The following is a 26,712-nucleotide window of genomic DNA, read 5'->3' on the forward strand; positions in this document are numbered from 1 at the left end:
CAGTTGACTGACTCTCTCCTGTTCCTGTGACCCAGTCTCGAGCAGTTGAATGACTGCCTTCTGTTCCTGTGTCCCAGTCTCGAGCAGTTGAGTGACTACCTCCTGTACCTGTGTCCCAGACTCGAGCGGTTGAGTGACTGCCTCCTGTTCCTATGTCCCAGTCTCGAGCAGTTGAGTGACTCTCTACTGTCCCTGTGTCCCTATCTCGAACAGTTGACTGACTCCCTCCTGTTCCTGTGACCCAGTCTTGTGCAGTTGAGTGACTCCCTCCTGTTCCTGTGAACGAGTCTCAAGCATTTGAGTGACTCCCTCCTGTTCCTGTGTCCCAGTCTCGAGCAGTTGCGTGACTCCCTCCTGTTCCTGTTTCCCAGTCTCGTGCAGTTGAATGACTCCCTCCTGTTCCTGTGTCCCAGTCTCGAGCATTTGAATGACTGCCTCCTGTACTTGTGTCCCAGTCTCGAGCAATTGAGTGACTACCTCCTGTTCCTGTGTCCCAGTCTCGAGCAATTGAATGACTGCCTCTTGTTCCTGTGTCGCAGTCTCGAGCAGTTGAATGACTCCCTCCTATCCCTGTGTCCCAATCTCGAGCAGTTGAGTGACTGCCTCCTGTTCCTGTTTCCCAGTCTTGAGCGGTTGAGTGACTGCCTCCTGTTCCTGTGTCCCCTTCTCGAGCAGTTGAGTGACTCCCTCCTGTCCCTATTTCCAGTCTCGTGCAGTGGAATGTCTGCCTCCTGTTCCTGTGTCCCAATCTCGAGCAGTTGAATGACTACTTCCTCTTCCAGTGTCCCAATATCGAGCAGTTGAGTGACTCCCTCCTGTTCCTGTGTCCCCGTCTCGAGCGGTTGAGTGACTGCCTCCTCTTCCTGTGACCCAGTCTAGAGCTGTTGAATCACTCCCTCCTGTTCCTGTGTCCCAGTCTCGAGCAATTGACTGACTCCCTCCTGTTCCTGTTTCCCAGTCTCGAGCAGTTGACTGACTCCCTCCTGTTCCTGTGTCCCAGTTCGAGCAGTTGACTGACTCCCTCCTGTTCCTGTGTCCCAGTCTCGAGCAATTGACTGACTCCCTCCTGTTCCTGTTTCCCAGTCGCAAGCAGTTAAATGACTCATTCCTGTTCCTATGTCGCAATCTCGAGCAGTTGAGTGACTCCCTCTTGTTCCTGTTTCACAGTATCGAGCAGTTGACCTACTCCCTCCTGTTAGTGTGACCGAGTCTCAAGCAGTTGAGTGACTCCTTCCCGTTCCTGTTCCCAGTCTCGAGCAGTTGACTGACTCCCTCCTGTCCATATGTCCAAGTCTCGAACAGTTGACTGACTCCCTCCTGTTCGTGTGACCCAGTCTCAAGCAGTTGAGTAACTCCTTCCCGTTCCTGTGTCCCAGTCTCGAGCAGTTGCGTGACTACCTCCTGTTCCAGTGTCCCAGTCTCGAGCAGTTGACTGACTCCCTCCTGTTCCTGTTTCCCAGTCTCAAGCAGTTAAATGACTCACTCCTGTCCCTGTGTCACAGTCTCGAGCAGTTGAATGACTCTCTCCTGTTCCTGTGACCCAGTCTCGAGCAGTTGAACGATTCGCTCCTGTGCCTGTGACCCAGTCTCGAATAGTTGAATGACTCCCTCCTGTTCCTGTGTTCCAGTCTCGTGCAGTGGAATGACTGCCTCCTGTTCCTGTGTCGAAGTCTCGAGCAATTGAGTGACTCCCTCCTGTTCCTGTGTCCCAGACTCGAGCAGTTGAATGACTGCCTCCTGTACCTGTGTCCCAGTCTCGAGCAATTGAGTGACTACCTCCTGTTCCTGTGTCACAGTCTCGAGCAGTTGAATGACTGCCTCTTGTTCCTGTGTCCCAGTCTCGAGCAGTTGAATGACTCCCTCCTATCCCTGTGTCCCAGTCTCGAGCAGTTGAATGACTCCCTCCTGTTCCTGTTTCCCAGTCTTGAGCAGTTGAATGACTGCCTCCTGTTCCTGTGTCCCTCCTCGAGCAGTTGAGTGACTCCCTCCTGTCCCTATTTCCAGTCTCGTGCAGTGGAATGACTGCCTCCTGTTCCTGTGACCCAGTCTCAAGCAGTGGAGTGACTCCCTCCCTTTCCTGTGTCCCAGTCTCGAGCAGTTGAGTGACTGCCTCCTGTCCCCGTGTCTCAGTCTCGAGCGGTTGAGTGACTGCCTCCTATTCCTGTGACCCAGTCTCGAGCAGTTAAATGACTACTTCCTCTTCCTGTGTCCCAATATCGAGCGGTTGAGTGACTCTCTCCTGTTCCTGTGTCCCAGTCCCGAGCGGTTGAATGACTGCCTCCTATTGCTGTGACCCAGTCTCGAGCAGTTGAATGACTCCCTCACATCCCCGTGTCTCAGTCTCGAGCAGTTGCGTGACTACCTCCTGTTCCTGTTTCCCAGTCTCGATCAGTTGCGTGACTACCTCCTGTTCCTGTTTCCCAGTCTCGAGCAGTTGAATGACTCGCTCCTGTTCCTGTATCCCAGTCACAAGCAGTGCGTGACTACCTTCTGTTCCTGTTTCCCAGTTTCGAGCAGTTTAATGACTCCCTCCTGTTCCTGTGTCCCAGTCTCGAGCAGTTGAATGACTCCCTCCTGTCCCTGTGTTCCAGACTCGTGAGTGGAATGACTGCCTCCTGTTCCTGTGTTTCCGTCTCGAGCAATTGAGTGACTCCATCATGTTCCTGTGTCCCAGTATCGAGCAGTTGAGTGACTGCCTTCTGTTCCTGTGTCCCAGTCTCGAGAAGTTGAATGAATCCCTCCTGTTCCGGTGACTCAGACTCGAGCCGTTGAGTGACTGCCTCCTGTTCCTGTTTCCCAGTCTCAAGCAGTTGAATGACTGCCTTCTGTTCCTGTGTCTCAACCTCGAGCAGTTGAATGACTCCCTTCTGTCGTTGTGTTCCTGTCTCATGCAGTTGAATGACTCCCTGATGTACCCGTTTCCCATTCGGGCAAGGTATGACTGCCTCCTGTTCCAGTGACCCAGTCTCGAGCAATTTTTTGACTCCCTCCTGTTCCTGTGTCCCAGTCTCGAGCAGTTGAGTGACTCCCTCCTGTATCTGTGTGCCAGACTCGAGCAATTGAGTGACTCCCTCCTGTTCCTGTGTCACAGTCTCGAGCGGTTGACTGACTCCCTCCTGTCCCTATGTCCCAGTCTCGAGCAGTTGACTGACTCTCTCCTGTTCCTGTGACCCAGTCTCGAGCAGTTGAATGACTGCCTTCTGTTCCTGTGTCCCAGTCTCGAGCAGTTGAGTAACTACCTCCTGTACCTGTGTCCCAGACTCGAGCGGTTGAGTGACTGCCTCCAGTTCCTGTGTCCCAGTCTCGAGCAATTGAGTGACTGCCTCCTGTTCCTGTGTCCCAATCACGAGCAGTTGACTGACTCCCTCCTGTCCCTTTGTCCAAGTCTCGAACAGTTGACTGACTCCCTCCTGTTCCTGTGTCCCAGTCTCGAGCAGTTGAGTGACCCCCTCCTGTTCCTGTGTCCCAGACTCGAGCAGTTGACTGACTCTCTACTGTCCCTTTGTCCCTATCTCGAACAGTTGACTGACTCCCTCCTGTTCCTGTGACCCAGTCTTGTGCAGTTGAGTGACTCCCTCCTGTTCCTGTGAACGAGTCTCGAGCAGTTGAATGACTGCCTCTTGTTCCTGTGTCGCAGTCTCGAGCAGTTGAATGACTCCCCCCTATCCCTGTGTCCCAATCTCGAGCAGTTGAGTGACTGCCTCCTGTTCCTGTTTCCCAGTCTTGAGCGGTTGAGTGACTGCCTCCTGTTCCTGTGTCCCCTTCTCGAGCAGTTGAGTGACTCCCTCCTGTCCCTGTTTCCAGTCTCGTGCAGTGGAATGTCTGCCTCCTGTTCCTGTGTCCCAATCTCGAGCAGTTGAATGACTACTTCCTCTTCCAGTGTCCCAATATCGAGCAGTTGAGTGACTCCCTCCTGTTCCTGTGTCCCCGTCTCGAGCGGTTGAGTGACTGCCTCCTCTTCCTGTGACCCAGTCTAGAGCTGTTGAATGACTCCCTCCTGTTCCTGTGTCCCAGTCTCGAGCAATTGACTGACTCCCTCCTGTTCCTGTTTCCCAGTCTCAAGCAGTTAAATGACTCACTCCTGTTCCTATGTCGCAATCTCGAGCAGTTGAGTGACTCCCTCTTGTTCCTGTTTCACAGTATCGAGCAGTTGACCTACTCCCTCCTGTTAGTGTGACCGAGTCTCAAGCAGTTGAGTGACTCCTTCCCGTTCCTGTGTCCCAGTCTCGAGCAGTTGACTGACTCCCTCCTGTCCATATGTCCAAGTCTCGAACAGTTGACTGACTCCCTCCTGTTCGTGTGACCCAGTCTCAAGCATTTTGATAACTCCTTCCCGTTCCTGTGTCCCAGTCTCGAGCAGTTGCGTGACTACCTCCTGTTCCAGTGACCCAGTCTCGAGCAGTTGACTGACTCCCTCCTGTTCCTGTTTCCCAGTCTCAAGCAGTTAAATGACTCACTCCTGTCCCTGTGTCACAGTCTCGAGCAGTTGAATGACTCCCTCCTGTTCCTGTGTCCCAGTCTCGAGCAGTTGAGTGACTACCTCCTTTACCTGTGTCCCAGACTCGAGCGGTTGAGTGACTCTCTACTGTACCTGTGTCCTGGTCTCGAACAGTTGACTGACTCCCTCCTGTTCCTGTGACCCAGTCTTGAGCAGTTGAATGACTCCCTCCTGTTCCTGTGAACGAGTCTCGAGCAGTTGAATGACTCGCTCCTGTTCCTGTTTCCCAGTCTTGAGCAGTTGAATGACTGCCTCCTGTTCCTGTGTCCCTCCTCGAGCGGTTGAGTGACTCCCTCCTGTCCCGATTTCCAGTCTCGTGCAGTGGAATGACAGCCTCCTGTTCCTGTGACCCAGTCTCAGGCAGTGGAGTGACTCCCTCCCTTTCCTGTGTCCCAGTCTCGAGCAGTTGAGTGACTGCCTCCTGTCCCCGTGTCCCAGTCTCGAGCGGTTGACTGACTCCCTCCTGTTCCTGTTTCCCAGTCTCAAGCAGTTAAATGACTCACTCCTGTCCCTGTGTCACAGTCTCGAGCAGTTGAATGACTCCCTCCTGTTCCTGTGTCCCAGTCTCGAGCAGTTGAATGACTCCCTCCCATCCCCGTGTCTCAGTCTCGAGCAGTTGCGTGACTACCTCCTGTTCCTGTTTCCCAGTCTCGATCAGTTGCGTGACTACCTCCTGTTCCTGTGTCACAGTCTCGAGCAGTTGAATGACTGCCTCTTGTTCCTGTGTCCCAGTCTCGAGCAGTTGAATGACTCCCTCCTATCCCTGTGTCCCAGTCTCGAGCAGTTGAATGACTCCCTCCTGTTCCTGTTTCCCAGTCTTGAGCAATTGAATGACTGCCTCCTGTTCCTGTGTCCCTCATCGAGCGGTTGAGTGACTCCCTCCTGTCCCGATTTCCAGTCTCGTGCAGTGGAATGACAGCCTCCTGTTCCTGTGACCCAGTCTCAAGCAGTGGAGTGACTCCCTCCCTTTCCTGTGTCCCAGTCTCGAGCAGTTGAGTGACTGCCTCCTGTCCCCGTGTCCCAGTCTCGAGCGGTTGAGTGACTCCCTCCCATCCCCGTGTCTCAATCTCGAGCAGTTGCGTGACTACCTCCTGTTCCTGTTTCCCAGTCTCGATCAGTTGCGTGACTACCTCCTGTTCCTGTTTCCCAGTCTCGAGCAGTTGAATGACTCGGTCCTGTTCCTGTGTCCCAGTCACAAGCAGTTGCTTGACTACCTTCTGTTCCTGTTTCCCAGTTTCGAGCAGTTTAATGACTCCCTCCTGTTCCTGTGTCCCAGTCTCGAGCAGTTGAATGACTCCCTCCTGTCCCTGTGTTCCAGACTCGTGAGTGGAATGACTGCCTCCTGTTCCTGTGTTTCCGTCTCGAGCAATTGAGTGACTCCATCCTGTTCCTGTGTCCCAGTATCGAGCAGTTGAGTGACTGCCTTCTGTTCCTGTGTCCCAGTCTCGAGCAGTTGAATGAATCCCTCCTGTTGCGGTGACTCAGACACGAGCCGTTGAGTGACTGCCTCCTGTTTCTGTTTCCCAATCTCAAGCAGTTGAATGACTGCCTCCTGTTCCTGTGTCTCAACCTCGAGCAGTTGAATGACTCCCTTCTGTCGTTGTGTTCCTGTCTCATGCAGTTGAATGACTCCCTCCTGTTCCCGTGTCCCAATATCGGGCAGTAGTATGACTGCCTCCTGTTCCTGTGACCCAGTCTCGAGCAATTGTTTGACTCCCTCCTGTTCCTGTGTCCAAGTCTCGAGCAGTTGAGTGACTCCCTCCTGTATCTGTGTGCCAGACTCGAGCAATTGAGTGACTCCCTCCTGTTCCTGTGTCACAGTCTCGAGCGGTTGACTGACTCCCTCCTGTCCCTATGTCCCAGTCTCGAGCAGTTGACTGACTCCCTCCTGTTCCTGTGTCCCAGTCTCGAGCAGTTGAGTGACTACCTCCTTTACCTGTGTCCCAGACTCGAGCGGTTGAGTGACTGCCTCCAGTTCCTGTGTCCCAGGCTCGAGCAATTGAGTGACTGCCTCCTGTTACTGTGTCCCAATCACGAGCAGTTGACTGACTCCCTCCTGTCCCTTTGTCCAAGTCTCGAACAGTTGACTGACTCCCTCCTGTTCCTGTGTCCCAGTCTCGAGAGGTTGAGTGACCCCCTCCTGTTCCTGTGTGCCAGACTCGAGCAGTTGACTGACTCTCTACTGTACCTGTGTCCTAGTCTCGAACAGTTGACTGACTCCCTCCTATTCCTGTGACCCAGTCTTGTGCAGTTGAGTGACTCCCTCCTGTTCCTGTGAACGAGTCTCGAGCAGTTGAATGACTCCCTCCTGTTCGACTGTCCCAGTCTCGAACGGTTGACTGATTCCCTCCTGTTCCTGTTTCCCAGTCTCAAGCATTTTAGTGACTCCCTCCTGTTCCTGTGTCCCAGTCTCGAGCGGTTGAGTGACCCCCTCCTGTACCTGTGTGCCAGACTCGAGCAGTTGACTGACTCTCTACTGTACCTGTGTCCTAGTCTCGAACAGTTGACTGACTCCCTCCTGTTCCTGTGACCCAGTCTTGAGCAGTTGAATGACTCCCTCCTGTTCCTGTGAACGAGTCTCGAGCAGTTGAATGACTCCCTCCTGTTCGACTGTCCCAGTCTCGAGCGGTTGACTGATTCCCTCCTGTTCCTGTTTCCCAGTCTCAAGCATTTTAGTGACTCCCTCCTGTTCCTGTGTCCCAGTCTCGAGCAGTTGCGTGACTCCCTCCTATTCCTGTTTCCCAGTCTAAAGCAGTTGAGTGACTGCCTTCTGTTCCTGTGTCCCAGTCTCGAGCAGTTGAATGACTCCCTTCTGTCGTTGTGTTCCAGTCTCGAGCAGTTGAATGACTGCCTCCTGTTCCCGTCTCCCAATCTCGGGCAGTGGCATGACTGCCTCATGTTCCTGTGACTCAGTCTCGAGCAATTGAGTGACTCCCTCCTGTTCCTGTGTTACAGTCTCGAGCAATTGAGTGACTCCCTCCTGTTCCTGTGTCCCAGTCTCGAGCAGTTGAGTGACTCTCTCCTGGACCTGTGTCCCAGATTCGAGCGGTTGAGTGACTCCCTCCTGTTCCTGTGTCCTAGTCTCGAGCAGTTGACTGATTCCCTCCTGTTCCTGTGGCCCAGTCTCGAGCAGTGGAGTTACTCCCTCCTGTTCCTGTTTCCCAGTCTCGAGCAGTTGAGTGACTGCCTCCTGTTCCTGTGTTCCAGTCTCGTGCAGTGGAATGACTGCCTCCTGTTCCTGTGTCCCAGACTCGAGCAATTGAGTGACTCCCTCCTGTTCCTGTGTCCCAGTCTCGAGCAGTTGAGTGACTCCCTCCTGTACCTGTGTCCCAGACTCGAGCGTTTGAGTGACGGCCTCCTGTTCCTGTGTCCCAATCTCGAGCAGTTGACTGACTTCCTCCTGTCCCTGTGTGCCAGTGTCGAGCAGTTGACTGACTCCCTCCTGTTCCATTGTCCCAGTCTCGAGCAGTTGAATGACTGCCTTAATTTCCTGTGTCCCAGTCTCGAGCTGTTGAATGACTCCCTTCTGTCCCTGTGTCCCAGTCTCGAGCAGTTGAGTGACTCCCTCCAGTTCCTGTGTCCCAGACTCGAGCAATTGAATGACTGCCTCCTTTTCCTGTGTCCCAGTCTCGAGCAGTTGAATGACTGCCTCCATTTCCTGTGTCCCAGTCTCGAGCAGTTGAATGACTCCCTCCTGTCCCTGTGTCCCAGTCTCGAGCAGTTGACTGACTCCCTCCTCTTCCTGTGACCCAGTCTTGTGCAGTTGAGTGACTCCCTCCTGTTCCTGTGAACGAGTCTCGAGCAGTTGAATGACTCCCTCCTGTTCCTCTGTCCTAGTCTTGAGCGGTTGACTGACTCCCTCCTCTCCCTGTGTCCAAGTCTCAAGCATTTGAGTGACTCCCTCCTGTTCCTCTGACCCAGTCTCGAGCCGTTGAGTGACTGCCTACTGTTCCTGTGTCCCAATCTCGAGCAGTTGGCTGACTCCTTCCTGTCCCTGTGTCCCAGTCTCGAGCTGTTGACTGACTCCCTCGTGTTCCTTTTTTCCCAGTCTCGAGCCGTTGAATGACTCCCTCCTGTTCCTGTTTCCCAGTCTCGAGCTGTTGAGTGACTCCCTCCCATACGTCTGTCCCAGACTCGAGCAGTTGACTGACTCCCTCCTGTCCCTGTGTCCCAGTCTCGAGCAGTTGCTTGACTACCTCCTGTTCCTGTGTCACAGTCTCGACGAGTTGAATGACTCCATCCTGTCCCTGTGTTCCAGACTCTTGAGTGGAATGACTGCCTCCTGTTCCTGTGACCTCGTCTCGAGCAATTGTGTGACTCCATCCTGTTCCTGTGTCCCAGTATCGAGCAGTTGAGTGACTCCCTCCTGTTCCTGTGTCCCAGACTCGAGCAGTTGAGTGACTGCCTCCTGTTCCTGTTTCCCAGTCGCAAGCAGTTAAGTGACTCCCTCCTGTTCCTGTGTCCCTGGCTCGAGCAGTTGAGTGACTGCATTCTGTTCTCTTGTCCCAGTCTCGAGCAGTTGAGTGACTCCCTACGCTTCATGTGTCCCAGTCTCGAGCAGTTGACTGACTCCCTCCTGTTCCTGTTTCCCAGTCTCGAGCAGTTGACTGACTCCCTCCTGTTTCTGTGTCCCAATATCGAGCAGTGGAGTGACTCCCTTCTGTTCCTGTTTCCCACTCTCGAGCAGTTGACTGACTACCTCCTGTTCCTGTGTCTCAATCTCGAGCAGTTGAGTGACTCCCTCCTGTTCCTGTTTCCCAGTCTCGAGCAGTTGAGTGACTCCCAACCGTACCTCTGTCCCAGACTCGAGCTGTTGACTGACTCCCTCCTGTCCCTGTGTCCCAGTCTCGAGCAGTTGAGTGACTCCCTTCTGTTCCTGTGTACCAGTCTCGAGCAGTTGCTTGACTACCTCCTGTTCCTGTTTTCCAGTCTCGAGCAGTTGAGTGACTCCCTCCGGTTCCTGTGTCCCAGTTTCGAGCAGTTGAGTGACTGCCTCCTGTTCCTGTTTCCCAATCTCAAGCAGTTAAGTGACTCCCTCCTGTTCCTGTGTCCAAATCTCGAGCAGTTGAGCGACTCCCTACGCTTCCTGTGTCCCAGTCTCGAGCAGTTGACTGACTCCCTCCTGTTCCTGTTTCCCAGTCTCGAGCAGTTGACTGACTCCCTCCTGTTCCTGTGTCCCAATCTCGAGCAGTTGACTGACTCCCTCCTGTTCCTGTGTCCCAGTCTCGAGCAGTTGACTGATACCTCCTGTTCCTGTGTCCCAATCTCGAGCAGTTAAGTGACTCCCTCCTGTTCCTGTTTCCCAGTCTCGAGCAGTTGAATGACTCCCTCCTGTCCCTGTGTCCCAGTGTCGAGCAGTTGACTGACTACCTCCTGTTCCTGTGACCCAATCTCGAGCAGTTGAGTGACTCCCTCCTGTTCCTGTTTCCCAGTCTCGAGCAGTTGAATGACTCCCTCCTGTCCCTGTGTCCCATTATCGAGCAGTTGAGTGACTCCCTCCTGTTCCTGTGTACCAGTCTCGAGCAGTTGAATGACTCCCTCCTGTCCCTGTGTCCCATTATCGAGCAGTTGAGTGACTCCCTCCTGTTCCTGTGTACCAGTCTCGAGCAGTTGAGTGACTCCCTCCTGTTCCTGTGTACCAGTCTCGAGCAGTTGAGTGACTCCCTCCTGTTCCTGTGTACCAGTCTCGAGCAGTTGAGTGACTCCCTCCTGTTCCTGTTTCCCAGTCTCGAGCAGTTGAATGACTCCCTCCTGTCCCTGTGTCCCATTATCGAGCAGTTGAGTGACTCCCTCCTGTTCCTGTGTACCAGTCTCGAGCAGTTGAGTGACTCCCTCCTGTTCCTGTGTACCAGTCTCGAGCAGTTGAGTGACTCCCTCCTGTTCCTGTGTACCAGTCTCGAGCAGTTGAGTGACTCCCTCCTGTTCCAGTTTCCCAGTCTCGAGCAGTTGAATGACTCCCTCCTGTCCCTGTGTCCCATTATCGAGCAGTTGAGTGACTCCCTCCTGTTCCTGTGACCCAGTCTCGAGCAGTTGAGTGACTCCCTCCTGTTCCTGTGTACCAGTCTCAAGCAGTTGAGTGACACCCTCCGGTTCCTGTGTCCCAGTCCCGAGCAGTTAAGTAACTGCCTCCTGTTCCTGTTTCCCAATCTCAATCAGTTAAGTGACTCCCTCCTTTTCCTGTGTCCCAGGCTGGAGCAGTTGAGTGACTGCCTTCATTTCCTGTGTCCCAGTCTCGAGCAGTTGAATGAATCCCTCCTGTTCCTGTGATCCAGTCTCAAGCAGTTTATTGACTGCCTCCTACCCCTGTGTTGAGTTTCAAGCAGTTGCGTGACTACCTCCTGTTCCTGTTTCCCAATCTCGAGCATTTGCGTGACTCCCTCCGGTTCCTGTTTCCCAGTCTCAAGCAGTTGAGTGACTCCCTCCTGTCGTTGTCTTCCAGTCTCATGCAGTGGAATGACTGCCTCCTGTTCCCGTGTCCCAAACTCCGGAAGTGGAATGACTGCCTCCTGTTCCTGTGACCCAGTCTCGAGCAATTGAGTGACTCCCTCCTGTTCCTGTGTCCCAGTCTCGAGCAGTTGAGTGACTCCCACCTGTTCCTGTGACCTAGTCTCAAGCAGTTGAGTGACTCCCTCCGGTTCCTGTGTCCCAGTCTCGAGCAGTTGAATGAATCCCTCCTGTTCTTGTGACCCAGACTCGAGCAGTTGAGTGACTACCTCCTGTTCCTGTTTCCTAATCTCGTCAGGTTGCGTGACTCCCTCCTGTTCCTGTTTCCCAGTCTCAAGCAGTTGAATGACTGCGTTCTGTTCCTGTGTCCCAGTCTCGAGCAGTTGAATGACTCCCTCCTGTCGTTGTCTTCCTGTCTCATGCAGTGGAATGACTCCCTCCTGTTGCTGTATCCCAATCTCGGGCAGTGGAATGACTGCCTCATGTTCCTGGGACCCAGTCTCGGGCAATTGAGTGACTCTCTCCTGTCCCTATGTCCCAGTCTCCAGCAGTTGCCGAACTCCCTCCTATTCCTGTGACCCAGTCTCAAGCAGTTGAGTGACTCCTTCCCGTTCCTGTGTCCCAGTCTCGAGCAGTTGCGTGACTACCTCCTGTTCCTGTGTCCCAAACTCGTGCAGTTGAGTGATTCCCTCCTGTTCCTGTGTCCCAGGCTCGAGCAGTTGAGTGAATGCCTTCTGTTCCTGTGTCCCAGACTCGAGCAGTTGAGTGACTCCCTCCGCTTCCTGTGTCCCAGTCTCGTGCAGTTGACTGACTCCCTCCTGTTCCCGTTTCCCAGTCTCGAGCAGTTGACTGACTCCCTCCTGTTCCTGTGTCCCAATCTCGAGCAATTGAGTGACTCCCTCCTGTTCCTGTTTCCCAGTCTCGAGCAGTTGAATGACTCCCTCCTGTCCCTGTGTCCCAGTATCGTGCAGTTGAGTGACTCCCTCCTGTTCCTGTGTCCCAAACTCGAGCAGTTGAGTGACTCCCTCCGGTTCCTGTGTCACACTCTTGAGCAGTTGAGTGACTCCCTCCTGTTCCTGAGTCCCAGTCTTAAGCAGTTGAGTGACACCCTCCTGTTCCTTTGTCCCAGTCTCGAGCAGTTAAGTGACTGCCTCCTGTTCCTGTTTCCCATGCTGGAGCAGTTGAGTGACTGCCTCCTGTTCCTGTTTCCCAATCTCAATCAGTTAAGTGACTCCCTCCTTTTCCTGTGTCCCAGGCTGGAGCAGTTGAGTGACTGCCTTCAGTTCCTGTGTCGAGTCTCGAGCAGTTGCGTGACTACCTCCTGTTCCTGTTTCCCAATGTCAATCAGTTAAGTGACTCGCTCCTTTTCCTGTGTCCCAGTCTCGAGCAGTTGAGTGACTCCCTCCAGTTCCTGTGTCCCAGACTCGAGCAGTTGAATGACTGCCTCCTTTTCCTGTGTCCCAGTCTCGAGCAGTTGAATGACTGCCTCCATTTCCTGTGTCCCAGTCTCGAGCAGTTGAATGACTCCCTCCTGTCCCTGTGTCCCAGTCTCGAGCAGTTGACTGACTCCCTCCTCTTCCTGTGACCCAGTCTTGTGCAGTTGAGTGACTCCCTCCTGTTCCTGTGAACGAGTCTCGAGCAGTTGAATGACTCCCTCCTGTTCCTCTGTCCTAGTCTTGAGCGGTTGACTGACTCCCTCCTCTCCCTGTGTCCAAGTCTCAAGCATTTGAGTGACTCCCTCCTGTTCCTCTGACCCAGTCTCGAGCCGTTGAGTGACTGCCTACTGTTCCTGTGTCCCAATCTCGAGCAGTTGGCTGACTCCTTCCTGTCCCTGTGTCCCAGTCTCGAGCTGTTGACTGACTCCCTCGTGTTCCTTTTTCCCAGTCTCGAGCCGTTGAATGACTCCCTCCTGTTCCTGTTTCCCAGTCTCGAGCTGTTGAGTGACTCCCTCCCATACGTCTGTCCCAGACTCGAGCAGTTGACTGACTCCCTCCTGTACCTGTGTCCCAGTCTCGAGCAGTTGCTTGACTACCTCCTGTTCCTGTGTCACAGTCTCGACGAGTTGAATGACTCCATCCTGTCCCTGTGTTCCAGACTCTTGAGTGGAATGACTGCCTCCTGTTCCTGTGACCTCGTCTCGAGCAATTGTGTGACTCCATCCTGTTCCTGTGTCCCAGTATCGAGCAGTTGAGTGACTCCCTCCTGTTCCTGTGTCCCAGACTCGAGCAGTTGAGTGACTGCCTCCTGTTCCTGTTTCCCAGTCTCAAGCAGTTAAGTGACTCCCTCCTGTTCCTGTGTCCCTGGCTCGAGCAGTTGAGTGACTGCATTCTGTTCTTGTGTCCCAGTCTCGAGCAGTTGAGTGACTCCCTACGCTTCATGTGTCCCAGTCTCGAGCAGTTGACTGACTCCCTCCTGTTCCTGTTTCTCAGTCTCGAGCAGTTGACTGACTCCCTCCTGTTCCTGTTTCCCACTCTCGAGCAGTTGACTGACTACCTCCTGTTCCTGTGTCTCAATCTCGAGCAGTTGAGTGACTCCCTCCTGTTCCTGTTTCCCAGTCTCGAGCAGTTGAGTGACTTCCAACCGTACCTCTGTCCCAGACTCGAGCTGTTGACTGACTCCCTCCTGTCCCTGTGTCCCAGTCTCGAGCAGTTGAGTGACTCCCTTCTGTTCCTGTGTACCAGTCTCGAGCAGTTGCTTGACTACCTCCTGTTCCTGTTTCCCAGTCTCGAGCAGTTGAATGACTCTCTCCTGTTCCTGTGTCACAGTCGCGACCAGTTGAATGACTCCGTCCTGTCCCTGTGTTCCAGACTCTTGTGTGGAATGACTGCCTCATGATCCTGTGACCTCGTCTGGAGCAATTGAGTGACTCCATCCTGTTCCTGTGTCCCAGTATCGAGCAGTTGAGTGACTCCATCCTGTTCCTGTGTCCCAGTATCGAGCAGTTGAGTGACTCCCTCCGGTTCCTGTGTCCCAGTTTCGAGCAGTTGAGTGACTGCCTCCTGTTCCTGTTTCCCAATCTCAAGCAGTTAAGTGACTCCCTCCTGTTCCTGTGTCCAAATCTCGAGCAGTTGAGCGACTCCCTACGCTTCCTGTGTCCCAGTCTCGAGCAGTTGACTGACTCCCTCCTGTTCCTGTTTCCCAGTCTCGAGCAGTTGACTGACTCCCTCCTGTTCCTGTGTCCCAATCTCGAGCAGTTGACTGACTCCCTCCTGTTCCTGTGTCCCAGTCTCGAGCAGTTGACTGACTACCTCCTGTTCCTGTGTCCCAATCTCGAGCAGTTGAGTGACTCCCTCCTGTTCCTGTTTCCCATTATCGAGCAGTTGAGTGACTCCCTCCTGTTCCTGTGTCCAAATCTCGAGCAGTTGAGCGACTCCCTACGCTTCCTGTGTCCCAGTCTCGAGCAGTTGGCTGACTCCCTCCTGTTCCTGTGTCCCAGTCTCGAGCAGTTGACTGACTACCTCCTGTTCCTGTGTCCCAATCTCGAGCAGTTGAATGACTCCCTCCTGTCCCTGTGTCCCATTATCGAGCAGTTGAGTGACTCCCTCCTGTTCCTGTGTACCAGTCTCGAGCAGTTGAGTGACGCTCTCCGGTTCCTGTGTCCCACTCCCGAGCAGTTGAGTGACTCCCTCCTGTTCCTGTGTACCAGTCTCGAGCAGTTGAGTGACTCCCTCCTGTTCCTGTGTACCAGTCTCAAGCAGTTGAGTGACACCCTCCGGTTCCTGTGTCCCAGTCTCGAGCAGTTAAGTAACTGCCTCCTGTTCCTGTTTCCCAATCTCAATCAGTTAAGTGACTCCCTCCTTTTCCTGTGTCCCAGGCTGGAGCAGTTGAGTGACTGCCTTCATTTCCTGTGTCCCAGTCTCGAGCAGTTGAATGAATCCCTCCTGTTCCTGTGATCCAGTCTCAAGCAGTTTATTGACTGCCTCCTACCCCTGTGTTGAGTTTCGAGCAGTTGCGTGACTACCTCCTGTTCCTGTTTCCCAATCTCGAGCAGTTGCGTGACTCCCTCCGGTTCCTGTTTCCCAGTCTCAAGCAGTTGAGTGACTCCCTCCTGTCGTTGTCTTCCAGTCTCATGCAGTGGAATGACTGCCTCCTGTTCCCGTGTCCCAAACTCGGGAAGTGGAATGACTGCCTCCTGTTCCTGTGACCCAGTCTCGAGCAATTGAGTGACTCCCTCCTGTTCCTGTGTCCCAGTCTCGAGCAGTTGAGTGACTCCCACCTGTTCCTGTGACCTAGTCTCAAGCAGTTGAATGACTCCCTCCTGTCCCTGTGTCCCATTATCGAGCAGTTGAGTGACTCCCTCCTGTTCCTGTGTACCAGTCTCGAGCAGTTGAGTGACTCCCTCCTGTTCCTGTGTACCAGTCTCGAGCAGTTGAGTGACTCCCTCCTGTTCCTGTGTACCAGTCTCGAGCAGTTGAGTGACTCCCTCCTGTTCCAGTTTCCCAGTCTCGAGCAGTTGAATGACTCCCTCCTGTCCCTGTGTCCCATTATCGAGCAGTTGAGTGACTCCCTCCTGTTCCTGTGACCCAGTCTCGAGCAGTTGAGTGACTCCCTCCTGTTCCTGTGTACCAGTCTCAAGCAGTTGAGTGACACCCTCCGGTTCCTGTGTCCCAGTCCCGAGCAGTTAAGTAACTGCCTCCTGTTCCTGTTTCCCAATCTCAATCAGTTAAGTGACTCCCTCCTTTTCCTGTGTCCCAGGCTGGAGCAGTTGAGTGACTGCCTTCATTTCCTGTGTCCCAGTCTCGAGCAGTTGAATGAATCCCTCCTGTTCCTGTGATCCAGTCTCAAGCAGTTTATTGACTGCCTCCTACCCCTGTGTTGAGTTTCAAGCAGTTGCGTGACTACCTCCTGTTCCTGTTTCCCAATCTCGAGCATTTGCGTGACTCCCTCCGGTTCCTGTTTCCCAGTCTCAAGCAGTTGAGTGACTCCCTCCTGTCGTTGTCTTCCAGTCTCATGCAGTGGAATGACTGCCTCCTGTTCCCGTGTCCCAAACTCCGGAAGTGGAATGACTGCCTCCTGTTCCTGTGACCCAGTCTCGAGCAATTGAGTGACTCCCTCCTGTTCCTGTGTCCCAGTCTCGAGCAGTTGAGTGACTCCCACCTGTTCCTGTGACCTAGTCTCAAGCAGTTGAGTGACTCCCTCCGGTTCCTGTGTCCCAGTCTCGAGCAGTTGAATGAATCCCTCCTGTTCTTGTGACCCAGACTCGAGCAGTTGAGTGACTACCTCCTGTTCCTGTTTCCTAATCTCGTCAGGTTGCGTGACTCCCTCCTGTTCCTGTTTCCCAGTCTCAAGCAGTTGAATGACTGCGTTCTGTTCCTGTGTCCCAGTCTCGAGCAGTTGAATGACTCCCTCCTGTCGTTGTCTTCCTGTCTCATGCAGTGGAATGACTCCCTCCTGTTGCTGTATCCCAATCTCGGGCAGTGGAATGACTGCCTCATGTTCCTGGGACCCAGTCTCGGGCAATTGAGTGACTCTCTCCTGTCCCTATGTCCCAGTCTCCAGCAGTTGCCGAACTCCCTCCTATTCCTGTGACCCAGTCTCAAGCAGTTGAGTGACTCCTTCCCGTTCCTGTGTCCCAGTCTCGAGCAGTTGCGTGACTACCTCCTGTTCCTGTGTCCCAAACTCGTGCAGTTGAGTGATTCCCTCCTGTTCCTGTGTCCCAGGCTCGAGCAGTTGAGTGAATGCCTTCTGTTCCTGTGTCCCAGACTCGAGCAGTTGAGTGACTCCCTCCGCTTCCTGTGTCCCAGTCTCGTGCAGTTGACTGACTCCCTCCTGTTCCCGTTTCCCAGTCTCGAGCAGTTGACTGACTCCCTCCTGTTCCTGTGTCCCAATCTCGAGCAATTGAGTGACTCCCTCCTGTTCCTGTTTCCCAGTCTCGAGCAGTTGAATGACTCCCTCCTGTCCCTGTGTCCCAGTATCGTGCAGTTGAGTGACTCCCTCCTGTTCCTGTGTCCCAAACTCGAGCAGTTGAGTGACTCCCTCCGGTTCCTGTGTCACACTCTTGAGCAGTTGAGTGACTCCCTCCTGTTCCTGAGTCCCAGTCTTAAGCAGTTGAGTGACACCCTCCTGTTCCTTTGTCCCAGTCTCGAGCAGTTAAGTGACTGCCTCCTGTTCCTGTTTCCCATGCTGGAGCAGTTGAGTGACTGCCTCCTGTTCCTGTTTCCCAATCTCAATCAGTTAAGTGACTCCCTCCTTTTCCTGTGTCCCAGGCTGGAGCAGTTGAGTGACTGCCTTCAGTTCCTGTGTCGAGTCTCGAGCAGTTGCGTGACTACCTCCTGTTCCTGTTTCCCAATGTCAATCAGTTAAGTGACTCGCTCCTTTTCCTGTGTCCCAGTCTCGAGCAGTTGAGTGACTCCCTCCAGTTCCTGTGTCCCAGACTCGAGCAGTTGAATGACTGCCTCCTTTTCCTGTGTCCCAGTCTCGAGCAGTTGAATGACTGCCTCCATTTCCTGTGTCCCAGTCTCGAGCAGTTGAATGACTCCCTCCTGTCCCTGTGTCCCAGTCTCGAGCAGTTGACTGACTCCCTCCTCTTCCTGTGACCCAGTCTTGTGCAGTTGAGTGACTCCCTCCTGTTCCTGTGAACGAGTCTCGAGCAGTTGAATGACTCCCTCCTGTTCCTCTGTCCTAGTCTTGAGCGGTTGACTGACTCCCTCCTCTCCCTGTGTCCAAGTCTCAAGCATTTGAGTGACTCCCTCCTGTTCCTCTGACCCAGTCTCGAGCCGTTGAGTGACTGCCTACTGTTCCTGTGTCCCAATCTCGAGCAGTTGGCTGACTCCTTCCTGTCCCTGTGTCCCAGTCTCGAGCTGTTGACTGACTCCCTCGTGTTCCTTTTTCCCAGTCTCGAGCCGTTGAATGACTCCCTCCTGTTCCTGTTTCCCAGTCTCGAGCTGTTGAGTGACTCCCTCCCATACGTCTGTCCCAGACTCGAGCAGTTGACTGACTCCCTCCTGTACCTGTGTCCCAGTCTCGAGCAGTTGCTTGACTACCTCCTGTTCCTGTGTCACAGTCTCGACGAGTTGAATGACTCCATCCTGTCCCTGTGTTCCAGACTCTTGAGTGGAATGACTGCCTCCTGTTCCTGTGACCTCGTCTCGAGCAATTGTGTGACTCCATCCTGTTCCTGTGTCCCAGTATCGAGCAGTTGAGTGACTCCCTCCTGTTCCTGTGTCCCAGACTCGAGCAGTTGAGTGACTGCCTCCTGTTCCTGTTTCCCAGTCTCAAGCAGTTAAGTGACTCCCTCCTGTTCCTGTGTCCCTGGCTCGAGCAGTTGAGTGACTGCATTCTGTTCTTGTGTCCCAGTCTCGAGCAGTTGAGTGACTCCCTACGCTTCATGTGTCCCAGTCTCGAGCAGTTGACTGACTCCCTCCTGTTCCTGTTTCTCAGTCTCGAGCAGTTGACTGACTCCCTCCTGTTCCTGTTTCCCACTCTCGAGCAGTTGACTGACTACCTCCTGTTCCTGTGTCTCAATCTCGAGCAGTTGAGTGACTCCCTCCTGTTCCTGTTTCCCAGTCTCGAGCAGTTGAGTGACTTCCAACCGTACCTCTGTCCCAGACTCGAGCTGTTGACTGACTCCCTCCTGTCCCTGTGTCCCAGTCTCGAGCAGTTGAGTGACTCCCTTCTGTTCCTGTGTACCAGTCTCGAGCAGTTGCTTGACTACCTCCTGTTCCTGTTTCCCAGTCTCGAGCAGTTGAATGACTCTCTCCTGTTCCTGTGTCACAGTCGCGACCAGTTGAATGACTCCGTCCTGTCCCTGTGTTCCAGACTCTTGTGTGGAATGACTGCCTCATGATCCTGTGACCTCGTCTGGAGCAATTGAGTGACTCCATCCTGTTCCTGTGTCCCAGTATCGAGCAGTTGAGTGACTCCATCCTGTTCCTGTGTCCCAGTATCGAGCAGTTGAGTGACTCCCTCCGGTTCCTGTGTCCCAGTTTCGAGCAGTTGAGTGACTGCCTCCTGTTCCTGTTTCCCAATCTCAAGCAGTTAAGTGACTCCCTCCTGTTCCTGTGTCCAAATCTCGAGCAGTTGAGCGACTCCCTACGCTTCCTGTGTCCCAGTCTCGAGCAGTTGACTGACTCCCTCCTGTTCCTGTTTCCCAGTCTCGAGCAGTTGACTGACTCCCTCCTGTTCCTGTGTCCCAATCTCGAGCAGTTGACTGACTCCCTCCTGTTCCTGTGTCCCAGTCTCGAGCAGTTGACTGACTACCTCCTGTTCCTGTGTCCCAATCTCGAGCAGTTGAGTGACTCCCTCCTGTTCCTGTTTCCCATTATCGAGCAGTTGAGTGACTCCCTCCTGTTCCTGTGTCCAAATCTCGAGCAGTTGAGCGACTCCCTACGCTTCCTGTGTCCCAGTCTCGAGCAGTTGGCTGACTCCCTCCTGTTCCTGTGTCCCAGTCTCGAGCAGTTGACTGACTACCTCCTGTTCCTGTGTCCCAATCTCGAGCAGTTGAATGACTCCCTCCTGTCCCTGTGTCCCATTATCGAGCAGTTGAGTGACTCCCTCCTGTTCCTGTGTACCAGTCTCGAGCAGTTGAGTGACGCTCTCCGGTTCCTGTGTCCCACTCCCGAGCAGTTGAGTGACTCCCTCCTGTTCCTGTGTACCAGTCTCGAGCAGTTGAGTGACTCCCTCCTGTTCCTGTGTACCAGTCTCAAGCAGTTGAGTGACACCCTCCGGTTCCTGTGTCCCAGTCTCGAGCAGTTAAGTAACTGCCTCCTGTTCCTGTTTCCCAATCTCAATCAGTTAAGTGACTCCCTCCTTTTCCTGTGTCCCAGGCTGGAGCAGTTGAGTGACTGCCTTCATTTCCTGTGTCCCAGTCTCGAGCAGTTGAATGAATCCCTCCTGTTCCTGTGATCCAGTCTCAAGCAGTTTATTGACTGCCTCCTACCCCTGTGTTGAGTTTCGAGCAGTTGCGTGACTACCTCCTGTTCCTGTTTCCCAATCTCGAGCAGTTGCGTGACTCCCTCCGGTTCCTGTTTCCCAGTCTCAAGCAGTTGAGTGACTCCCTCCTGTCGTTGTCTTCCAGTCTCATGCAGTGGAATGACTGCCTCCTGTTCCCGTGTCCCAAACTCGGGAAGTGGAATGACTGCCTCCTGTTCCTGTGACCCAGTCTCGAGCAATTGAGTGACTCCCTCCTGTTCCTGTGTCCCAGTCTCGAGCAGTTGAGTGACTCCCACCTGTTCCTGTGACCTAGTCTCAAGCAGTTGAGTGACTCCCTCCGGTTCCTGTGTCCCAGTCTCGAGCAGTTGAATGAATCCCTCCTGTTCCTGTGACCCAGACTCGAGCAGTTGAGTGACTACCTCCTGTTCCTGTTTCCTAATCTCGTCAGGTTGCGTGACTCCCTCCTGTTCCTGTTTCCCAGTCTCAAGCAGTTGAATGACTGCCTTCTGTTCCTGTGTCCCAGTCTCGAGCAGTTGAATGACTCCCTCCTGTCGTTGTCTTCCTGTCTCATGCAGTGGAATGACTACCTCCTGTTGCTGTATCCCAATCTCGGGCAGTGGAATGACTGCCTCCTGTTCCTGGGACCCAGTCTCGGGCAATTGAGTGACTCTCTCCTGTCCCTATGTCCCAGTCTCCAGCAGTTGCCGAACTCCCTCCTATTCCTGTGACCCAGTCTCAAGCAGTTGAGTGACTCCTTCCCGTTCCTGTGTCCCAGTCTCGAGCAGTTGCGTGACTACCTCCTGTTCCTGTGTCCCAAACTCGTGCAGTTGAGTGATTCCCTCCTGTTCCTGTGTCCCAGGCTCGAGCAGTTGAGTGAATGCCTTCTGTTCCTGTGTCCCAGTCTCGAGCAGTTGAGTGACTCCCTCCGCTTCCTGTGTCCCAGTCTCGTGCAGTTGACTGACTCCCTCCTGTTCCCGTTTCCCAGTCTCGAGCAGTTGACTGACTCCCTCCTGTTCCTGTGTCCCAATCTCGAGCAATTGAGTGACTCCCTCCTGTTCCTGTTTCCCAGTCTCGAGTAGTTGAATGACTCCCTCCTGTCCCTGTGTCCCAGTATCGTGCAGTTGAGTGACTCCCTCCTGTTCCTGTGTCCCAATCTCGAGCAGTTGAGTGACTCCCTCCGGTTCCTGTGTCACACTCTTAAGCAGTTGAGTGACACCCTCCTGTTCCTTTGTCCCAGTCTCGAGCAGTTAAGTGACTGCCTCCTGTTCCTGTTTCCCATGCTGGAGCAGTTGAGTGACTGCCTCCTGTTCCTGTTTCCCAATCTCAATCAGTTAAGTGACTCCCTCCTTTTCCTGTGTCCCAGGCTGGAGCAGTTGAGTGACTGCCTTCAGTTCCTGTGTCCCAGTCTCCAGCAGTTGCCGAACTCCCTCCTATTCCTGTGACCCAGTCTCAAGCAGTTGAGTGACTCCTTCCCGTTCCTGTGTCCCAGTCTCGAGCAGTTGCGTGACTACCTCCTGTTCCTGTGTCCCAAGCTCGTGCAGTTGAGTGATTCCCTCCTGTTCCTGTGTCCCAGGCTCGAGCAGTTGAGTGAATGCCTTCTGTTCCTGTGTCCCAGTCTCGAGCAGTTGAGTGACTCCCTCCGCTTCCTGTGTCCCAGTCTCGTGCAGTTGACTGACTCCCTCCTGTTCCCGTTTCCCAGTCTCGAGCAGTTGACTGACTCCCTCCTGTTCCTGTGTCCCAATCTCGAGCAATTGAGTGACTCCCTCCTGTTCCTGTTTCCCAGTCTCGAGTAGTTGAATGACTCCCTCCTGTCCCTGTGTCCCAGTATCGTGCAGTTGAGTGACTCCCTCCTGTTCCTGTGTCCCAATCTCGAGCAGTTGAGTGACTCCCTCCGGTTCCTGTGTCACACTCTTAAGCAGTTGAGTGACACCCTCCTGTTCCTTTGTCCCAGTCTCGAGCAGTTAAGTGACTGCCTCCTGTTCCTGTTTCCCATGCTGGAGCAGTTGAGTGACTGCCTCCTGTTCCTGTTTCCCAATCTCAATCAGTTAAGTGACTCCCTCCTTTTCCTGTGTCCCAGGCTGGAGCAGTTGAGTGACTGCCTTCAGTTCCTGTGTCCCAGTCTCGAGCAGTTGAATGAATCCCTCCTGTTCCTGTGATCCAGACTCAAGCAGTTGATTGACTGCATCCTACCCCTGTGTCGAGTCTCGAGCAGTTGCGTGACTACCTCCTGTTCCTGTTTCCCAATCTCGAGCAGTTGCGTGACTCCCTCCTGTTCCTGTTTCCCAATGTCAATCAGTTAAGTGACTCGCTCCTTTTCCTGTGTCACAGGCTGGAGCAGTTGAGTGACTGCCTCCTGTTCCTGTGTCCCAGACTCGAGCAGTTGAATGACTCCATCCTGTCCCTGTGTCCCGGTCACGAGTAGTTGAATGACTCCCTCCTTTTCCTGTGTCCCAGTATCGTGCAGGGGAATGACTACCTCCTGTTCCTGTGATCCAGTCTCGAGCATTTGAATGACTCCTTCCCGTTCCTGTGTCCCAGTCTCGAGCCGTTGAGTGACTCCTTCCTGTTCCTGTTTACCAGTCTCGAGCAGTTGAACGACTCCCTCCTGTTCCTGTGTCCCAAACTCGAGCAGTTGAATGTCACTCTCCTGTTCCTGTGTTCCAGTCTCGAGTAGTTGAGTGACTCCCTCCTGCTCCTGTGTCCCAGACTTGAGCACTTGAATGATGACTTCCTGTTTCTGTGGCCCAAACTCGAGCGGTAGATTGACTGCCTCCTATTCCTGTTTCCCAGTCTCGAACAGAGGAGTGACTCCCTCCTGTTCCTGGTTCCCAGTCTCGAACAGTTGAATGATTCCCTCCTGTTCCTGTCTCCCTGTCTCGAGCAGTTGAGTGACTCCCTCCTGTTCCTGTGTCCCAGACTCGAGCAGTTCAGTAACTGCCTCATGTTCCTGTGTCCCAGTCTCGAGCAGTTGAGTGACTCCCCCCGGTCCCTGTGTCCCATTATCGAGCAGTTGAGTGACTCCCTCCTGTTCCTGTATACCAGTCTCGAGCAGTTGAATGACTCCCTCCTGTTCCTGTGACCCAGTCTCGAGCAGTTGACTGACTCCCTCCTGTTCCTGTGTCCCAATCTCGAGCAGTTGACTGACTGCCTCCTGTTCCTATGTCCCAGTCTCGAGCAGTTGACTGACTACCTCCTGTTCCTGTGTCCCAATCTCGAGCAGTTGAGTGACTCCCTCCTGTTCCTGTTTCCCAGTCTCGAGCAGTTGAATGACTCCCTCCTGTCCCTGTGTCCCATTATCGAACAGTTGAGTGACTCCCTCCTGTTCCTGTGTCCCACTCTCGAGCATTTGAGTGACTCCCTCCTGTTCCTGTGTACTAGTCTCAAGCAGTTGAGTGACACCCTCTGGTTCCTGTGTCCCAGTCTCGAGCAGTTATGCAACTGCCTCCTGTTCCTGTTTCCCAATCTCAATCAGTTAAGTGACTCCCTCCTTTTCCTGTGTCCCAGGCTGGAGCAGTTGTGTGACTGCCTTCAGTTCCTGTGTCCCAGTCTCGAGCAGTTGAATGAATCCCTCCTGTTCCTGTGATCCAGTCTCAAGCAGTTTATTGACTGCCTCCTACCCCTGTGTTGAGTTTCGAGCAGTTGCGTGACTACCTCCTGTTCCTGTTTCCCAGTCTTGAGGAGTTGACTGACTCCCTCCTGTTCCTGTTTCCCAGTCTCGAGCAGTTGACTGACTCCCTCCTGTTCCTGTGTCCCAATCTCGAGCAATTGAGTGACTCCCTAATGTTCCTGTTTCCCAGTCTCGAGCAGTTGAATGACTCCCTCCTGTCCCTGTGTCCCAGTATCGTGCAGTTGAGTGACTCCCTCCTGTTCCTGTGTCCCAATCTCGAGCAGTTGAGTGACTCCCTCCTGTTCCTGTGTCACACTCTTGAGCAGTTGAGTGACACCCTCCTGTTCCTGTTTCCCAATCTCAATCAGTTAAGTGATTCCCTCCTTTTCCTGTGTCCCAGGCTGGAGCAGTTGAGTGACTGCCTCCTGTTCCTGTTTCCAAATCTCAATCAGTTAAGTGACTCCCTCCTTTTCCTGTGTCCCAGGCTGGAGCAGTTGAGTGACTGCCTTCAGTTCCTTGTCCCAGTCTCGAGCAGTTGAATGAATCCCTCCTGTTCCTGTGATCCAGACTCAAGCAGTTGATTGACTGCATCCTACCCCTGTGTCGAGTCTCGAGCAGTTGCGTGACTACCTCCTGTTCCTGTTTCCCAATCTCGAGCAGTTGCGTGACTCCCTCCTGTTCCTGTTTCCCAATGTCAATCAGTTAAGTGACTCGCTCCTTTTCCTGTGTCACAGGCTGGAGCAGTTGAGTGACTGCCTCCTGTTCCTGTGTCCCAGACTCGAGCAGTTGAATGACTCCATCCTGTCCCTGTGTCCCGGTCACGAGTAGTTGAGTGACTCCCTCCTGTTCCTGTGTCCCAGACTCGAGCAGTTGAATGACTCCATCCTGTCCCTGTGTCCCGGTCACGAGTAGTTGAATGACTCCCTCCTTTTCCTGTGTTCCAGTTTCGTGCAGGGGAATGACTACCTCCTGTTCCTGTGATCCAGTCTCGAGCATTTGAATGACTCCTTCCCGTTCCTGTGTCCCAGTCTCGAGCCGTTGAGTGACTCCTTCCTGTTCCTGTTTACCAGTCTCGAACAGTTGAATGATTCCCTCCTGTTCCTGTGGCCCAGTCTCGAGCAGTTGAACGACTCCCTCCTGTTCCTGTGTCCCAAACTCGAGCAGTTGAATGTCACTCTCCTGTTCCTGTGTTCCAGTCTCGAGTAGTTGAGTGACTCCCTCCTGCTCCTGTGTCCCAGACTTGAGCACTTGAATGATGACTTCCTGTTTCTGTGGCCCAAACTCGAGCGGTAGATTGACTGCCTCCTATTCCTGTTTCCCAGTCTCGAACAGAGGAGTGACTCCCTCCTGTTCCTGGTTCCCAGTCTCGAACAGTTGAATGATTCCCTCCTGTTCCTGTCTCCCTGTCTCGAGCAGTTGAGTGACTCCCTCCTGTTCCTGTGTCCCAGACTCGAGCAGTTCAGTAACTGCCTCATGTTCCTGTGTCCCAGTCTCGAGCAGTTGAGTGACTCCCCCCGGTCCCTGTGTCCCAGTCTCGTGCAGTTGACTGACTCCCTCCTGTTATTGTGTCCCAGCCTCGAGCAGTTGAATGACTCCCTCCTGTCCCTGTGTTCCAGTCTCGTGCAGTTGAATGACTCCCTCCTCTCCCTGTGACCCAGTCTCATGCAATGTAATGACTGCCTCCTGTTCATGTGACCCAGTCTCAAGCAGTTGAGTGACTCCATCCTGTTCCTGTGTCACAGTCTCGAGCAGTTGAATGACTCCCTCCTGACATTGTGTTCCAGACTTGTGAGTGGAATGACTGCCTCCTGTTCCTGTGACCTCGTCTCGAGCAATTGAGTGACTCCATCCTGTTCCTGTTCCCAGTATCGGACAGTTGAGTGACTCCCTCCTGTTCCTGTGTCCCAGTATCGAGCAGTTGAGTGACTCCCTCCTGTTCCTATTTCCCAATCTCAAGCAGTTGATTGACACTCTCCGGTGCCTGTGTCCCAGTCTCGAGCAGTTGAGTGACTCCCTCCTGTTCCTGTGCCCCAATCTCAAGCAGTTAAGTGACTGCATCCTGTTCCTGTTTCCCAGGCTCGAGCAGTTGAGCGACTTCCTTCTGTTCCTGTGTCCCAGCCTCGAACAGTTGAATGAATCTCTCCTTTTCCTGTGACCCAGACTCGAGCAGTTGCGTTACTACCTCCTGTTCCTGTTTCCAATCTCGAGCAGTTGCGTGACTCCCTCCTGTTCCTGTTTCCCAGGCTCAAGCAGTGGAATGACTGCCTCCTGTTCCCGTGTCCCAATCTGGAGCAGTGAAATGACTGCCTCCTGTTCATGTGACCTAGTCTCGAGCAATTGAGTGATTCCCTCCTGTTCCTGTGTCCCAGTCTCGAGCAATTGCGTGACTCCCTCCTGTCCCTGTGTTCCAGTCTCGAGAAGTTGACTGACTCCCGCCTGTCCCTATGTCCCAGTCTCCAACAGTTGACTGACTCACTCCTGTTCCCGTGACCCAGTCTCAAGCAGTTGAGTGACTGCCTCCTGTTCCTGTTTCCCAGTCTCGAGCAATTGAGTGACTGCCTCCTGTTCCTGTGTCCCAGTCTCGAGCAGTTGAATGACTCCATCCTGTCCTTGCGTCCCAGTCTCGAGTCGTTGAATGACTCTCTCCTGTTTCTGTGTCACAAACTCGAGCAGTTGAATGACTCTCTCCTGTTCCTCTGTTCCAGTTTCGTGCAGAGGAATGGCTACCTCCTGTTCCTGTGATCCAGTCTCGAACAGTTGAGTAACACCCTCCTGCCCCTGTGTCCCAGTCTAGAGCAGTTGATTGGCTCTATCCTGCTCCTGTGTCCCAGTCTAGAGCAGTTGAATGAATACTTCCTGTTCCTGTGTCCCAATCTCGAGCATTTTAGTGTCCCCCTCCTGTTCCTGTTTCCCAGTCTCGAACAGTTGACTGACTCCCTCCTGCACCTGTGTCACAGACTCGAGCGGTTGAGTGACTCCCTCCTGTTCCGGTGTCTCAGTCTCGAGCAGTTGAATGACTCCCTCCTGTGCCTGTGTTCCAGACTCGTGAGTGGAATGACTGCCTCCTGTTCCCGTGTCCCAATCTTGAGCAGTTGAGTGACTCCCTCCTGTTCCTGTGACCCAGTCTCAAGCAGTTGAGTGACTCTTTCCGGTTCATGTGTCCCAGTCTCGAGCAGTTGAATGACTGCCTCCTGTTCCTGTTTCCCAATCTCCAGCAGTTAAGTCACTCCCTCCTGTTCCTGTGTCGCAGGCTCGAGCAGTTGAGTGACTGCCTTCTGTTCCTGTGTCCCAG

The sequence above is a fragment of the Chiloscyllium plagiosum genome, unplaced genomic scaffold, assembly GCF_037043375.1.
Source record: "Chiloscyllium plagiosum isolate Xiang-an unplaced genomic scaffold, Cpla_swu_hap1 HiC_scaffold_48, whole genome shotgun sequence".
Lineage (NCBI taxonomy): Eukaryota > Metazoa > Chordata > Chondrichthyes > Orectolobiformes > Hemiscylliidae > Chiloscyllium > Chiloscyllium plagiosum.